The 16,321-nt window shown below is 56.3% G+C and overlaps 1 long non-coding RNA gene across 1 annotated transcript in view; it reads left to right on the top strand.

Moving 5' to 3' along the window:
• Positions 1 to 7,924, top strand: part of LOC136299283 (uncharacterized) — a 41,522-nt gene extending 33,598 nt beyond the window's left edge. Inside the window, exons 3-4 of the long non-coding RNA XR_010723475.1 lie at positions 1,567 to 1,692; positions 7,081 to 7,924. This is a non-coding gene — a long non-coding RNA (uncharacterized lncRNA). The remainder of the gene's footprint in view (positions 1 to 1,566; positions 1,693 to 7,080) is intronic.
• The last annotated feature ends 8,397 nt before the right edge of the window (positions 7,925 to 16,321 follow it).

The raw sequence follows: 16,321 nt of genomic DNA, 5'->3' as shown, positions 1-16,321 counted from the left end.
TGGGCTGCAGGAACTGATTTTCCAACGGGAATCATCCTGGGATTGTGTGGGGAAATCGGGGTTGCATGGGGAAATGGGGGCTGTGTGAGGAAATGGGAATTGTGTTGAAAATGGGGCTGTGTGGGGAAATTGCTGCCTTTTCCTTCTCCTCTCCTTGCTGTGCCCCAGGGCAAGCTGGAAACGCAGGGATGATGGGATAGATGGGATCCAGGATGATGGGAGCAGGAGTTAATGGCTCTGTGCCTCAAACTGGGCAGCGGAATCCCTGGAAAAACTGGGAAAACCTTGGAAATGACACAAAGCCAGCATGTGCCCCGTGGCTGAGTGTGCCCTCCGGCTCCTCTGCCCCAAAAAACCCCGAGGTCTCTTCCCTTTTCCAGGTGCTCTTCCCTCCCCGCCTGTCCCAAGCTTTTCCCCGTGGGATAACACCGCTGGGGAGGAACAAGGAGCTTTTCACTCCAGGGGTTGTTTTCCTGACCTACATTTTTATATTCCTGTGTCCAGTTTAGGTTTCAACCCCCTGGCGCTTCTCAGCCAGCGACAACTTCCAAAAATTCCCCGTAAACCCTCGGACAGGCTGGGCTGGGAGAACATTCCTCCCTGCCCTCTGCCGGGGTCACTGCACGGCTTCCCCTCCCGCTGGGAAGGGCCCTGTGGGATTTTGGGGGGCACCAAACCCTTGCTGTGACCCTTCCCCATGCCAGGGATGAGTTTTGATCCCGGGAATCCCACGTTGTCCCATCCCAGTGGGAGCTGGGGTGACCAATGGCCAGCCCAAACATGGCCATGCACAGCTGAGCTTCTCCTCAGCTGAGTGGGTGTGGAATAAAACCTCCTTTTTTTCCCCCTCAAATCCATGGGAATTATTTTTGGGGAACGTGCTGTAACCCACTTCGGGCAAACCTGAAGGGGAGCAAAGCCCTTTTTCTTGGACTTTGCCCTTTTCCTCTGGCTCCCTGCAGGGTGAGGAGTGTGGGATCCCCGCCCGCGGCCCCGGGGAGCTTTGGGGTCAGCAGGGAGTGAGGAGAGCCTGGAGTGGGGATCCGGGTGGGATGAAGGCTTTTCCCAGTGAGAATGGGTTTGGGTTGTGTGTTGGGTTATTTGATTCTTTCTGCAGCATGTCCTCGGGTTGGGCACTGCAAGACTCGGTTGTTTTATCCATGTTTTAGCAGTGTTTTATCCATGTTTTATCTGGATTTTATCAATTTTTTGTCTGTGTTTTACCCATTTTTATCTGTGTTTTATCCATGCTTTATCCATTTTTTATCCATGTTTTACCCATGTTTTATCCATATTTTTCCATGTTTTATCCATGTTTTACCCACTTTTTACCCATGTTTTACCCATGTTTTCTCCATATTTTATCCATGTTTTATCCACGTTTTGTCTGTTTTTTAACCCACGTTTTATCCACGTTTTACCCATCTTTTATCCGTATTTTAGCCGTGCTTAATCCTTGTTTTACCCATGTTTTCCCTGTGCTCTATCCGTGTTCCATCCCAGTTTTCTGTTCCACTTAACGGAAAGCAATTTCAAAGGAGTCCTTTTCAAATTCCCCCCATTCAGGCCAGGCCAGGGATGCTGTGCCTCCAGCCCCGCCCTGCTCGGTGCCCCTGAAGGCTTTTGGTGCCACTCTCCAGTTTCAGCACCCCAAAGGGACAAAGAGCGCCAAACCTGCTCCCCGAATTCCAGGTGAGTCCTGAATTTCCCCGCCCTTCCCCAACCCCTAATCCCGACCCCTCCTCCCTGCAGCCGGGAGGGAATTTTGCCTCTGGATCCAGCCAAGCTCTGGGTGGGAATTAAGCAGAGTTTTGCTGTGCTAATTTCCCGCTGCTGGGTCCTATAATTATCTTTTTATAGGGAAGGGAGTGTTCGCAACTTTCCTGCCGAGAGGCGCCCTGGCACACCTGGCTGTGCTCTGTGCTTTGGGAATCCTTTGGGATTGGGATGGACGTGCCCTGGGGGCTCCCCAAGGGTTGCGGGTTTTTTTTGCATCCTCCAATCCCGAGCCTCCAGAATTCCTCCTTTAAGGAGCAAACCCGGGAGTGTCCTGAAATTCCTCCTTTAAGGAGCAAACCCGGGAGTGTCCCGAAATTCCTCCTTTAAGGAGCAAACATTGGAGTGTCCCAAAATTCCTCCTTTAAGGAGCAAACCCTGGAGCACCCCGGGGCTCACAGGGAGCGGATAGCATTTGGAAAAGGAGATTCCTGCCCTCAGGAAGCACGGCTGGATCGTGCCAGGGCAGGTTTGGCTGCTCTGGGATGAGTCCCCACCAGCATCTCTGGGATCAATAATTCCCAGTTTCACTGGGAGAGCGATGCTGGTGCTGATGGGCCTCACCATGACCCGCTGGGCTTGTGGACAGGGAGATTTCTCCCTTCCCTCGGGGACAGCAGATCCTTTGGGATGAGAAGATGAAGGTTGTGGTGGTTGGAAGCTCCGTAGGGAGGTGGGATCCCATCAGGTTTGGGGAGCATCTCCCTCTGCCTTGGCATTTCCACCGGGATTTCATCCCCTCGTTTTCCATGGAAAGAAGGAAGGGAGAGAGGGGAGAAGGAGGGGCGCCCAGAGAATTAATCAGCTTAGGGTCAGCACAGGAAAAAACACTGCTTAAATTGGTAATCCCCGGGCTGGAAATCAGCTCAGAGCTGCCAAATCGGATGGCTTTTCCTCCTTCCCTCCCTCCTGCCACCTCCAGGGCCAGGGGCTGGGGACAGGGCAGGACCCCAGTGTGGCCTTTGCATCCCGGTTTGGTGCCACTCCCTGATCCAAAGCTTTCCAGGGAACACCTTGACCTTGATGTGTGGATTTGGGAATTTGGGCCATGCCTAGTCTGCGGGGAGCAGAGGGAGGAAATGTGGGAGATGGGAATCGGGATCCTGTGGGGTGCACAGCCAAACCCATCCCCTCCCTGGAGACAAACACGGGGGCTTGCAGTGCTCTGCCTACCCTGTGAGCAGATTATTCTGCCCTGGAGTGGGAGACAGGTGTGGGAATGAGGAGGGTAATCCCTTCTGTCCTGGGAATCCAATCCCTGCTCAGAGCATCCCTGCTCCACCTCCCCTGCAGCAAGTGGACATCTCCCTGTTGGCGAGGAGGGGGCAGAGCCCCTCAGCTCCTTTGGAAGATCCAGGGATCTCATGGATCCCCAGGAGCTCCTCCAAGGGGAGCTGCTCAGCTCCCGCCCGCCCACAGCGAGGGCCTCCGGAGCTCCAGCAGGAAATGCTGGGAGAGAAGCCGAGCTCCTGCTCAGGGAATGTCACTGCACAGCTCGGTCAGGCCGGCAGGGCTTTGTCACGGCGGGGACACGTTAATTAAATGACCCCGAGCTGTCAGAGCCTTGCCGGAACCCGGGGCAGGCTGGGCTGGCCCAGCCTGGTGTCACCCCGTGCTTATCACCCGGCTGCAAGAATGAAGGAGAATGGGACTTTCTTCATTCCTGGCCCTGCCCGTCAGGCCCCAGGTGACACACAGAGCCAGGGTGGCCTTTTCCTGCAGGGAAGGAGGGCGATTGCTCGACAGAGCAGGAGGCAGAACAGGTTGGAGTGTGTGAACCAGAAAGTGCTCAGGGCTGTGGCTGGGGGGGGTGAGAAGTCCTATTTTTAGGCCTCCACCTGTGCTCAGCTCTGGGGGGTTGGTCAGGGCTGGAATTGGAGGAAGAAGCTGCAGATGGAGCTGGGAGTGATGCTGTGAGAGCAGCTCCGAGTTCATCCCTCTGGGATTGAGCCTCAGCTGTGGCAGCCCCGGATCTGCCCTGGAGCATCCCCTGCACATCACAGACACCCCTGAGCACATCTCTGGGCGCTGCCGTGCTGTCCTGGGCTCCTTCCTGCAGCTCCTCCTGCACCTCAGCTCCCACAGCTTTTTGTGGAAGCTCCCCACCACCCCGGAGATCCAGGGGAGGATCCTGACGGAGAAATCTCTTCCCTCCTCTCCTGAGAAATGTCCACCTCCTGCAACCCAGCTCTGCTGCCGCTCCCTGAGCCTGTCCCTCGGTGCTTTCCGTGTGCTGCTGTGACTTTGTCACCTTTGGGGACGGGCTGGGCTGGAAAACTGGGAGAGATTTTTGGGCTTTCCCTGCGAGGTTTCCCTGGCCCGGCTGGAGGAGCACTGGGGATGTGCAAATCCAACCAGGAGCTCCAAACCACAGTGGTTTAAAGACCAAAAAACCCCAACAAAACCCCACTGGGCCGTTTTGGGGTTAAAGGGGCAGAGTTTGGCGGGGTCTGACCCCCAGCACCGATCACGCCGCTGTCCCCGGGGCTCGGGGCGGGTGTCAGTGAGTCAGAGGCGGCTGTGCCGGGGCTCGCGGTGACTCACGGAGCTGCCAGCGCCCGTCTGAGCCGCGGTTATTCATTAACACCTTCCCAGAAAGGGCGGCCGGGGAACAAAGCGCTCCTCCCGCCCGGGAGCTGTAGTGACACCTCTGCCCAGGCTGCCTGGGATTTTGGGGATAATCGCTCGGGAAAGGCTTTGGGAATTCGTCCTGGGGCTGCCAGGAGCAGGCTCAGGGCAGCTGTGGCTGTGGCAAAGGGGCTGCCCTGAGCCTGGCTGGTCCTGCCGGGCTGGGTTAGATCCTCCTGGAGTGAGGCAGCTGCTGCAGCCCTGGCACAGCGCTGGGGTCATGCAGGAACCCCCTGCCCAGAGCAGCTGCGGCTGCCCCATGCCTGGAAGTGTTCAAGGCCAGGCTTGGAGCAGCCTGGGATAGTGGCAGGGGGAGAAACTGGATGGATTTTAAGGGCTCTTCCCCCTCCCCCCCCAGACCATTCCATGACCCCACAGTGCAGCACATCCCGTGGTGCTGGTGATGGAGGAGGTGGCATGGTGAGGATTCCTTCCCCAGGGATCCCAGATTCCCAGCCCAGCTCACCTCCTGGACGGGCTGGGGACCTGGGCTGGCCCAGCCTGGGGGTTCTGTCTGTGGGGGAGCAGGGAGGAAGGAGCTGGAAGGATCCCCTGGTGAGATGGGACACGCGGGACACGCAGGGAGGGTGGGCACAGGGAGAGAGGGATGGACACAGACACACCAGGACTTCCCTTCCCCTTCTCCAGGCGTCTGGGGCTGGCTGAGCCCTGCCGGGGTGTGGGTGCAGGCCCAAGGCACGAGGGGCTGAGGCAGCTCTGCCGGGAGCAGCTCCTGTGGTGGGGCTGTGGCTCTCCAGCCGCACTGTTGTAAATCCAGCCCTTTGGAGGGGAAGAATTCCGGCAGTAAAAGCGGAACTGGGGCATGTCTGAGAAGGGCCAGGGGTCTGAGGGAGCAGCAGGGAGGTGGGAGCTGCCAGAACCCTGTCCCTGCCCCTTGGATCCCTTTCCTCTTTGGCTTTGCTGCTCACACAGTTCGTGCTCTCGCTGTCTGTGGGTGCTCCCACCCTCCAAGGCCAAAATTCCCGTTTTATTCCTTTTTAAATCCCATTTTATCCTTTTGCTCTGCTCCTGGAGAACACGGGTGGCAGATCCCCATCCCAAAAATGCTCATCCCTGTTGCAGACTCAGCACCTCCCCTGCCGGCTCGGGGTGGATCCTCTGCTCCTGCCGGGACGCTGCCGAGCCCTCCTTCCATCCCTGCTCTCCCGGGATGTTGTGGGGGCTCCTGGAGAGGACCAAACCCCCGGGCTGGTGTCCAGGGGACGCGGTGTGTGACCCCTGGCTGTGCTGCTCCCGGCCTGGGGCACAGGGAAGCTGATGATCCCTCCTGGGGAACATGGGAGGCAACGGGAGAAGATCCGCTGTGCCTGGGATGTGTCCGGCTGTGGGGGCTCGGTGCCGGGGCTGCACTGGGCAGGGGAAGAGTGGGGCTTTTAGTGGGGTCTGGGCAGTTCTTCCTTGGGGGAAAGCAAAGGGCTCTGTCCTGCGGGTTCGGCTGGGGCCACCCCCATGGAACTGAACTGAATTCACACATTCAGGACGTGCTGATGTCCCCAGGACAGGCAGGGGACATTCCAGGGAACATTCCCGGTGCCTTCATCCCCACAGTGCTGGCTCTCCGTGCCCCATCCCGGGCCGGGGACATTCCCGGTGCCTCCATCCCTGTCCCTGCCCCATCCCGCTCAGCTCCGGCCGCATCCCGAGCTGCCCGAAGGCCCCTGCGGGCTGGAGGCGGCAGGAAGCGCCTTTGATCGGCGGGTGTTACCCCGCGTTCAAACCCGAGATAAGAGGCCGATAACAGATCAGAGCAGCGCCCGGGGCCGCGCTATCGCTGCCCGCGCCTCTGATCGCTCCCGGCCGCGGCGCCTTCAAACGCCTCCGTGCCCGGCCACACCCCGCGGGGACCGGGGACACCCCCAGTGTCACCCCCAGGCTTTGGGGGCGCCTCCCGGGCCCCTGGGGGGATGCGAGGTGCCAGCCGGGGGGTGGGACCCTCTGGGTGTTCTCCTCGGGCACTGGATCAGCGCCGCCCCCGCCTGTCCCAAATCCCGCCGTGCACGGGGCCCCGGAGCCCGGGAATTTGGGGAATTTGGGGTTGGTGCCCTGCCAGCCCCAGCGGTGCTCGTGAGGTGTCTCTGGGATGCCAGCACCATCCCCGCCTGTCCCCAGTCCCATTGTTCTGTGCTCCCCAGGGCCGGGGAATTTGGGGTTGGTGCTTTCCAAACCCCAGAGATGCTGGTGAGGTGCCTCTGGACCTTCTCAGGGGACACTGGGTGCCTCTGGGATGCTCCCGCTGATGCTGGAACTCCCTTCCCATCCCAGATCCCACTCTGCAGTGATCCCCAGACCCCGGGAATTTGGGCTCAGCTCCCTGCAGAGCCCTGTCATGCTCGTGACGTTCCTCAGGGGTGTCAGCAGCAGGGTTTTACCTCCCTTCCTGTCCCAGATCTTGCTGTGCTGGGTGCCCAGATCCCGGGAATTTGGGGTCAGTGCCCGAGAGGCAGGAGATGCTCGGAGCAGGCAGGAGGATTTGCAGCTGCTCTCAGCTGTGGCAGTGCCCAGGAGAGGCTGGGGGAAAGGAGGAGAAGGCTCTGGGGCTGCTGCTCCATCTCCTCCTTTCCACATCACCCCAGACACTGGGTTTGGTGCCGGGAGAGGGTCACCCCCTGCTCCAGCCCAGCCTGGCCCGTCGTTAACGCTGCTTTTCCTCCGCAGGGCCTGTGCTGAAGGCTCCGCTCAGGGACACAGGGGACAGCCAGGACAGCCAGGAGCAGCTCTCCAGGATGGACCCCGCAGCTCAGGGACACAGGGGACAGCCAGAAGCAGCTCCTGAGGATGGACCCTGCAGCTGGAGCTCAGGACCAGCAGCGCCCCCCTGGCAGTGATGAAACATCGGGGCTGGGAGAGGTTCTTCCCTCAGCTCCAAAGCCAAACCCGGCTCCACAGCTGCTCCTCCTTGGAGCTGCACATTCCCTCCCCATGAGGGGCATCCCTGCAGGGGCTGAGCTCCTCCGCCCGGGGCTGACAGGACTCCATCAGCGATTCTCAGCGGTGCTTTGGGAATTATCCTCTTGGATCCTGGCCATGGATGGATGATGGTGAAGAGCTCTCGGGTCAAACAGGAGCTCAGTGCTTTTCTCTGGCAAGGACAGAGTGCTCTCCTCGTTTCCAGTGGATTTTTTTTTGTCTTTATATTTATTTTTACCCCTCTGCTCTTTTTTTTTTTTCTTCTTTTTTTTTTTTGCTGCTTTTTGGGGGTCTGGGTGTTTCCTGAGGATGCTGGAGCTGCAGTGGATGATGTGGTGGGAACTGGAGCCTTTGGAAAAGCAGGAGCTGAGCTGATGCTGGGGTCTCAAGCTGCCTGGCAGAGGCTCATCCTCTGCTGTGTGGCCTCAGGAAGGTCCTTGTGCCATACCTGGAGCATCCCAGCGCATCCCAGCCCAGGTGGGACCGGGAAGCAGGAGCAGGAATGGGGGGAAGCCGAACCCCAGCGAGGGGAATGTCACCATGAGGGGAATGTCACCCTCAGAGACAATTAAATTGCATTTAATAAACCCCACTGGCTCCGTGAGTGCTGAGTGTTGTTTTCCATTTCCCACATTCCCAGGGGATTTTGGGGATGCTTTGGATTGTCCCGGAAACCTTGGGAAACTCCTGCCCTAACAAAGCCAGGATGGAAACACTGTGCCATCCTTTCCCAACACAATTCCAACCCCAGATCCTGCATGGATCCATTGGTTGGCGCTGGGGCTGTCCCTTTAACTCCAGGGACACAGCCAGGGATTTCTGGAGTTCCTGAGGAATATTTCCCTCAAAGGCCTTTGGATCCCCCTGCTCTGAGCAAACACGGCCAGGGAAGGGTGGGGCCAGGCCTGGATTTACCTGGGGGAGCAGCTGGAAAAGCAGCCTGGGCCTTTTCCTCCCAGGAAACCCAAGAAACGCGCGGGGATTTATGAGTTTGCTCTCCCAAGCGCAAATATTAACCCTTGCCAGCCGGGCCCTGGGGCAGCAATTCCGATATCCTGCCAAGAATTCCCTGGCTCCTCCTCCAGGCTGGGAGTGCTTTGGGATGCTGTTCCCAAAACCTCGCTGAGGAAGGGCTGGGCAGGTTGGAGCCCCAATCCCCCAGGAATGGGAATTACCCCAAAGCTGCTCCGAGCTAAGCTCATTTTCCCTCTAAGCTTCCGTGCTTTGGTGGCCCTCGAGGAGAGGAAATTCTGCTCTGCTCCCTTCCAGCAGGGATTCCTTGGAGTGTGGAGCCATGAGCAGGGTGAGCCAGCCCCAGTTCCAGCTCTGGGAGCTCTGGTCCTGCTCCTGCTGATATTTTCCGGGCGCTTGGAATGGCAAAACCTTCCCCGAGCGTGGTGTGACGTCTCCCCCTCTCCAAATTAAGTGCCAGCCTTGCCTCAGCCTAATTAAAACCAGCAAAGAGGACTGGGCCAGGCTGTAAAATTCTAGGACAGTTTTATGTGGAGCAATTAAAAGGAAGGTTAAAAAAAATTGTTAAGAAATTAAACACTAATTACTTTTTTTTTTTCTTCTGGACCGGCTGAGCCATTTTGGCAGTGGGGCTGTGAGGGGGATGCAAAACCCGGGATGGTCGATTCCCTGCTGCCATAAATCTGCTGGATCAAACGTTCCAGCCGATCAAATCTGCTGCCAATTAAACCTAAATCACGTTTTTTCAATTAAAAGTTGAGGTCTGGTGGCAGAGGCCGGGCCTGTGTGTCAGAGCGAGGTGGAAATATCTGTTTTAAAAGGTGTGATCCCATTTTAGTGTTTTCCATATAAAACGGGATGTAAATGCCAGGGCTCTGGGGAGCTGAGCGAGGATCAGGGAATCCCACCTGGGCAGCTCGGAGTGATGGCAGCTCCCTGACTGCAGGAAAACCCCTTTGGGATGGGATTTTAGCCCTGATCCCGGTTTTGGGATGGACTTTTCCAGGGGCTGCCCGAGGGTTGAGGAGCTCCGGGGAAGGCGGATCCCGGTGTTTGGGATGGGAACGGTGCCTTGCATAACACCCGGGATAATTGGCCTTGCAGGGGGAAGGAAGCTGATGCTTCCTCTCTCTGTGTCTGGTCTTGCTCCCGAGCGGTTTTTTCTCGTGCTTGGAAAGGGAAAACAGGCAGTGAGGTGTTGGGAAAGAGGGGAACGAGGGCAGGGCTTGGAGCGAGCGGCTCCTTTTGTACCTGCAACCACCCTGCCCTAAAAAACCCCATAAATGTGGATAAAACCTTCCCAAGCTGCGAAAAGAGGATGAGGAGCTGCTGCTGGCTCCGGGAGGAGGAAATATTCCCTGTCTCCTCCTGGAGCCTGGTCCCTGCAGGATCTGGGTCATGTTGGGAACGGTTGGCCCATAAATTCTGTGGGGTGCAGAGACAGAAATCCCCCTGGATAATTCAGTGCTGGGAATGGTGTGAGGTTTTTATCTTCTTTTCTTCCTGTTAAAACCGGGATTAACACACTGGAGTCGCGGTTTTGTGTTCGGGCTCGGTGTTTATTAATTCTTATCTAGAGCACAGCCTCACGAGCCGTGAGCTCCAACTAGCAAGGTAGAAAATGAATCCCAACTCTTTCCCAGGTCATTTAAGCATAAACTGTCCAATAACGAGGTGACACCTACATTATTTATACTTTTAACCCAATAATTGACCACCCAAGGTCCTTTTTCACCCAATTAGAGAAAACCACCCAAAACCATGAAGAGGAAGCTGAAGAAGAAGGACTCAGACAACGCCTTAAATCCTCCAAATTGCCCCGTATGTGTTACTATGTACCAAAATCTTCGAATCTAATTATCTAGAGTTTCAAGAGAGTGGAGCTTCACCCCCGTGGTCCCAGGGTGTGGAGGAGCTTCCTGGCCTGGGGAGGACACTCGTGGTCCTTCCACCTCTCCCCACACCAGGATGTGCTTCCAGGACCTCTGGAGACCCCACGGCCTCATCGTGTAATTTCAATTATTTCCCCCCGTCCGCCCCCCAAAATCGCCCGGGGCTCCTCGTTCCTCCAACAAGCCCCTGCAGGTTTTCCTCTTAGGAAACCCGGGCTGCTTTATTAATATCCATAACGTTAATTGCTGTAATTGGGAGGGTGGCTGCCGGCTGGCCGGGGATGTGGGTGTGGGAAGTGCAGGAATGTTCTCCCGGAGAGGGAGGATGCTCCTGCGGTTATTGTGGTGATGGGCTTGGGGCTCAGGTGCTAAAAGAACAATGAGAAACCCAAATGTATCTCCTTGGTTTAGGCTAAAAATACATCCGAGCCCGGGATTGAAATGTTAATTAGTGCCTGCTAATTAACCAGCGCCCCAGGCAAAGGTGGTGATTGCCGTGGCTTTGGATTTAACCCTCCCTCAGTGGTCACCCCGCACCCCAAAGGAGCCCCAGGGGTGTCCAGGGCTGGGACCAGCCCCGGTGTCACCCCCAGCCTGGCAGCGCCACCAGTCCTGGGCCCAGCCGAGGCTTTTTGGCTGGCGGGCAGGATTATCCCAAACTGAGAATGAGACATTTCCTGATTTCCCTCCTCTCAGTGACGAGACCAGCCCTTCCCCTTGCCCAGCCAGTAGAATTCCTGTCGGGGAAAGGGCAGGGAGCGAGGGGAGGGGGGCGGTAAATCTGATTTAATCGCGGTGACACCACGGCACGGCCCCGCAGCCCGGCGGGTTAATCTGCTCTGGCACCTGACTGGCTTAGGGCAGTGCCAGGCACGGGCAGTCCCAGCCCAGGGGTCCCGGGGTGGGAAAGGCTGGAACAGAGGCTGGACAGAGCTGGAGAATAAAGCAGAGATTTATTCAAAGGCCTCCAGGATCCACCTTGGGCAGGACAAGAGCCTGGCCAGGGCTACACCCAAGGGGGGCCCAAAATGGTCCCCAAATGGACAAAGGGTCACCAGGTGTGACACTTGGATGAGTTTTGGTCCATTTGCACCTTGGGGTTGAATTGTCCAATGGCAGCTGCAGGTTGTGAGGTCCCATCCTTCTTGTTCCTCCCTCCAGCCAGCCTTGTTTGTGCTTTGGGGCTGAAAGTTGTCCTTGGTGTCCCTTTGGGAAAGGATTTGTTTTGTGTCCCTGCTGTGTGCAGAGCTGAGTGACACTGACTGTGAGCTCAGAGCTGCAGCCCTGGGCAGCACAGGACCTGCAATACAGGGAAGAGAAAACTTCAGGCATCAGAGGGGAAAGGAGAGGCCTGGGGCTCCTCAGGTCTGCTCGGAGTTGTTGGGAGGGCTCTGCTGGAGGCGCTGGGATCCGGCCAAAGGGAGGGTTTGGTTGGAATTCCCACCCCTGGATGTGTTTGAGGTTGGGTGGGCTTGGAGCAGCCTGGGATAGGTGGAAGTGTCCCTGCCCATGGAAGCAGCTGGGATTTAAGGTCGCCCAACCCCAAGCATTCCATGAGCTCATGTCTCTCGTAGGGATCCTGATGGAGAAATCTCTTCCCTCCTCTCCTGAGAAATGTCCACCTCCTACAGCCCAGCTCTGCTGCCGCTCCCTGAGCCTTTCCCTCGGTGCTTTCCGTGTGCTGCTGTGACTTTGTCACCTTTGGGGTCGGGCTGGGCTGGAAAACTGGGAGTGATTTTTGGGCTTTCCCTGCGAGGTTTCCCTGGCCCGGCTGGAGGAGCACTGGGGATGTGCAAATCCAACCAGGAGCTCCAAACCACAGTGGTTTAAAGACAAAAACCCCAAGTAACCCAGGAATCCATTCTGAGGTTCTTTTTGTTGAACTTCTGGGGTTTAAGCTGAAATTGGAGCTGCTGGGCAGCTGGGAGGTTTCTGCCAGAGGAAAAATCAGATATCCTGGGATTTGTGGGAGCTCTGCTGTGGAAGCTGGAGCAGTGAAGGGACTGGGCAGCACTGCTGGGGCCTGGGAAGGGATTTTGAGGGAAGAAGAGTGAGGGACCAGCTCAGCTGGGATGGGGCTGGCCAGGCTGGGAGATGGGGAATGTTTGGTGGCCATCTCATGGATTTAGGGCTCTTGTGGGTCAGAGTCTTCCAGAGGCCTTCAGGTCTTGTCCCAGGTGTTGTCCTCTAGGAAGAATCTCTTGGGCTGAGGTGATGCTGGTGGCCCCCATGGAAAGGGCTCCTCTCAGACCCCCACAGCGGACTCGGAGCAGTTTGTGGGAAATCAGGAAAAGCCCCATTGGAAAATCCACCTGCAGCTTCCCAGGGACTCGTCCCCAGCACCACCATCCCAGTGGGAGCTGGAGACACGTCAGCCCTGCTGAGGGGCAGCCAGGCTTTGTTCCTGCTCTCCTTGGCATGATATTGTGCTTGGCTTAATTAAAACCATTAATTGTGGGGATGACAAGGAATTGACGAGATGAAATCTGGGAAAAAGCCTTTTCCATCCATCCAATCCAGCTCAGCTCTGCTGCTCCCTGAGCTCCCCTCCTGTACAGCCCCAGGTGCCCCAGGGGGTGCCCCCTGTTTGCTCCCAAAAGGAATCTTCCCGTGGTTTTCAGGGAGCAGTTTGTCAGATCCGTCCCCATCCCACAGCTGATTCCAGCAGCTCTGGATCTCCTGGCCGGCCCTGGCAGCTTCTCCTGGCTCAGCCCTTGCTGCTGAGGGAATGAGCCCAAGGAAGGTGCCCTTGGACAGCTGGAAATCGGAGCCCGGATCTGGGGGAATTGGAGGAGTTGAAATTCCTCCTCCCTGCACCTGCTGCATTTTGAGGATTCATTCCGGCATTTTTTGGGGATGAACTGGACTGTGTTTGCCCTTCTGCCCATGCAGGAGAGCTCTGCTGCCCACTAGGAAGTTGGGATTTGCGCTTTGGGACATGGATTCTTTGGCAGTGCATTGCTGCCTGCTTCCCTTCAGAGGTTCTGCAGCAGGAAACTGGGCTTGGAATGCCTGAAGGCTGGGAAGGAGCAGGAGGAATTCCTCGAGAGAGCCTTTTCCTGGTGGAAGCTCTAACCCGAGTTGCCCTGTGGTTTCTAAGGCTCTGGGCTTCCTTCTCCTCCTTCCTCCCACGGGGATCCCTCTGCCAACAGCTCCGTCCCCAGCTGTGGGAACCTGCCCAGCCAGGAGCTGCTCCCAGCGCTTCCCGCTCTGTTTGGAGGGAATGTCCTTCCCTTCAACATCCTGGGATGCTTTTGGGGGAAACCTGCTGCTCCCTCCCCTCTGAAAAGCGAAATTCCAGCTGCTGAGGGCGGAGGGAATGGGAGAGCAGCTCTTTGTGGGAAGGAGAAAAGCACCCAGAAATCCAGAGGACAAACTGCTGGGGTGTCCCTGCGCCCCTGGAGCTGGAAATGACTGGGAAGAGGAGGAGGCGGGTGGGAATTACTGGGGAGTGGGAAAAAAGGATTCACCCACACGATTGTGGATGGAACATGGAGTGGCCCCTGGCACCACAGAGAGGTGGGAGGGTCCCCACAGCGCCCCCGATGAGCAGCAGGGATTTGCCCATGGATGGCGCAGGCCAGGGAGCCCCTGTGTGTGAGGCTTTTATCTTCTTTTCTTCTTCGTGTTAAAAACCTGTGTGTGAGGTTTTTTATCTTCTTTTCTTCTTCATGTTAGAGCCGGGATTAATACACAGGACTCCCAATTTCATGTTCAGACTCGGCGTTTATTAATTCTTATCTATATCACAGCCTCACGAGCTGTGAGCTCGAACTAACAAGCTAGAGAAATGAGGCAAAATGGAGCACCTCCCTACCCCCACAGGGCCTTTTCAAGGACAATCCATCCTATTATTATTATTATTATTATTATTATTATTATTATTATTATTATTATTACTATCCCACCTAAATTAGTTTTACTTTAAACCCAATAACCATCCACTTGAAGTCCACAATGCAGAATTTACTCACCAATCACAGAAAACCACCCAAACCCATGAAGGAGGTAGAAGAAGGTGAAGAAGAAGGACCCAGACAACGCCCCAAATCCTCCATCTCACCCTATATATATTGCTATATACTAAAACCCCCAAAATCCAAATTTCCGGAATTCCAACACCTGTGGTGGCACATGGACCCGTCCCCAGTGCCCCCCTGGCTCCTGTTTGCCCTGGGGCAAGGTGCTGGTGCCTCCCTGGCCGCATCCTGGAGGGTTTGGTGTGGATTTGGCTCATGATGGGATGTCTGGGTGTGGGAAAGGTGCCTCCCGGTGCTCCTGTTAACGCCTCCTTAAAGAGGGACTGTTTGCTGTGCCTTATCCTGGGGAGCCCCGGCTGCTCAGAGGGAAAATCTGGATTCTTTCCCCCCCCTTTGGAAGAGCCTTTCTCTCTGCCTGTGTCCCAGCGGGTTTTGAGGGCTGCCAAAATCTCTGCCAGAGTTATGAACCGAGGCTGGCACGGGGAACCCTCACCTGGGCAGGGACACAAATCCCGGGAGGTTTGCTGTGCACAGGGAGGGAACCTTCCTCTGGAATCCAAGGAAGTCGGGAACTCCAATCCTCATTCCTCTGAAATCCAAGGAAATCAGGAACTCCAATCCTCGTTCCTGTGGAATCCAAGGAAATTGGGAACTCCAACCCTTGTTCCTCAGAAATCCAAGGAAATCAGGAAATCCAGTCCTCAGGAGTTTCCTGCTGAAAAGGAAAATTTCCTTTGCAAATGCAGTTGTTGCTTGGGTGGGTGCAGGAGCAAACACAGATTCTCTGAAAATTCTCCCACTCCACATGCTCTAAAAGGTATAAAATAGGCACGGAAAACCCAATTAATTTCCTTTTTAAAGGTGATTTGGGGGCGTTTTCGATTTACCATCAAATATCGGCCCTTTGGGGTGTACACCAATAATCACAGGGGAAAAAATCACCCTGGCAGCTACAGAAATGTCATTTTTTTTATTTTGAAACCAAAGCCTAAAACTGAGCTTTTGTTTATTCCCAGGGCTGAGGATTTCAGGAGAGCTGCTGGCTTTCAACAGCCTCCTGTTAATCCTGGGAGCTGCCGGTCCTGGAATGAACATTTGGGACACTGATTTGGAACAGGCGAATTTACAACTGAGTGGGAAAATCAGAGCTGGGCTCTTCCCCACACTCCCCTCCCTGCACCTCCAGCCTTTCCTGCCCAGGGCTGTCAAGGAGGGATTGGGTTGGATTTGTGGAGGAGATGGAGATGTTTGGCGGGTTGATAAGGATGGATTGGATTTATGGAGGAGATGGAGATGTTTGGATAAGCTGAAGTCCCAAAGGGATCCTGTGGGATGAGCTGAGGCCTGAGGGAAGCCCCTGGAGCTGGAGGGGCTTTGGTGGGTTGGGTTTTGTTTTATTTCTGGGTTCCCAAACCCAGGGTACCCCACTAAGGGATGTGGTCCCAGCTGGGAGCTGAGCTGGGATTTTTGGGGACACAGAGGGCTCAGGAATGTGCCCTGACTCTTCCTCACCCCATCACCGAGAGGTGCAGGGCTTTGAGATGCTCTTGGCACCTCGGGGTGATTTTGTTCTCCCCCCAAATGCCCCGAAGGGAACCCCCAGAGGGTGTCTGGGGCTGTCATTGCATTCCCAAGCCCTGAGTCAAGATGTGGGATGATGTTCTGGAGCACGGCCCCTGCCAGGGAGCCAACACCTGAGCCTGAGATCATTATCTGCGTTTATTTTTAGAAATTCCTCATCGATGCTGGGAGGAGGTGACTCATGGGTGGGAAAGGAGCTGCCTCTCTTCCCGAGGTGTTTTGGAAAACACAGCCGAGCTCCAGGGAAAGCAGCAGCGGGGATGACCCATCCCAGGGGTGCTGGGAGGGTTGGGAGGGCAGCCTGTCCCCTTTTTTGGGGTTTTTTGGGACAGGCTGGCTTCTCCTGGAGCCTGGCCAAAAAGTTCAGAGCTGGGATTCCAGTCCTGGCCCAAGGATCTGTGTCCGGGGAGATCCAGGAGAGGACTGTGGGCAGCGTTTGGAGGGGCTGGGCAGGGTCAGCTGAGCCCCTCCTGGAGCTCTCTGTGCCCACAGCCCCTGGGGTGTTCGCTGGAGCCACCACAATTCCCCGTTTGGATGGAGCGATGAAGCCATGGGTTGTCCCTG

This window comes from Chamaea fasciata, unplaced genomic scaffold (assembly GCF_029207755.1).
Source record: "Chamaea fasciata isolate MVZ Bird 193981 ecotype frontalis unplaced genomic scaffold, bChaFas1.0.hap1 SCAF_19, whole genome shotgun sequence".
In the NCBI taxonomy this organism is placed as follows: domain Eukaryota; kingdom Metazoa; phylum Chordata; class Aves; order Passeriformes; family Sylviidae; genus Chamaea; species Chamaea fasciata.
The sequence above is the reverse complement of the archived record's forward strand: the minus strand, read 5'-3'. Positions and strand labels throughout refer to the sequence as shown.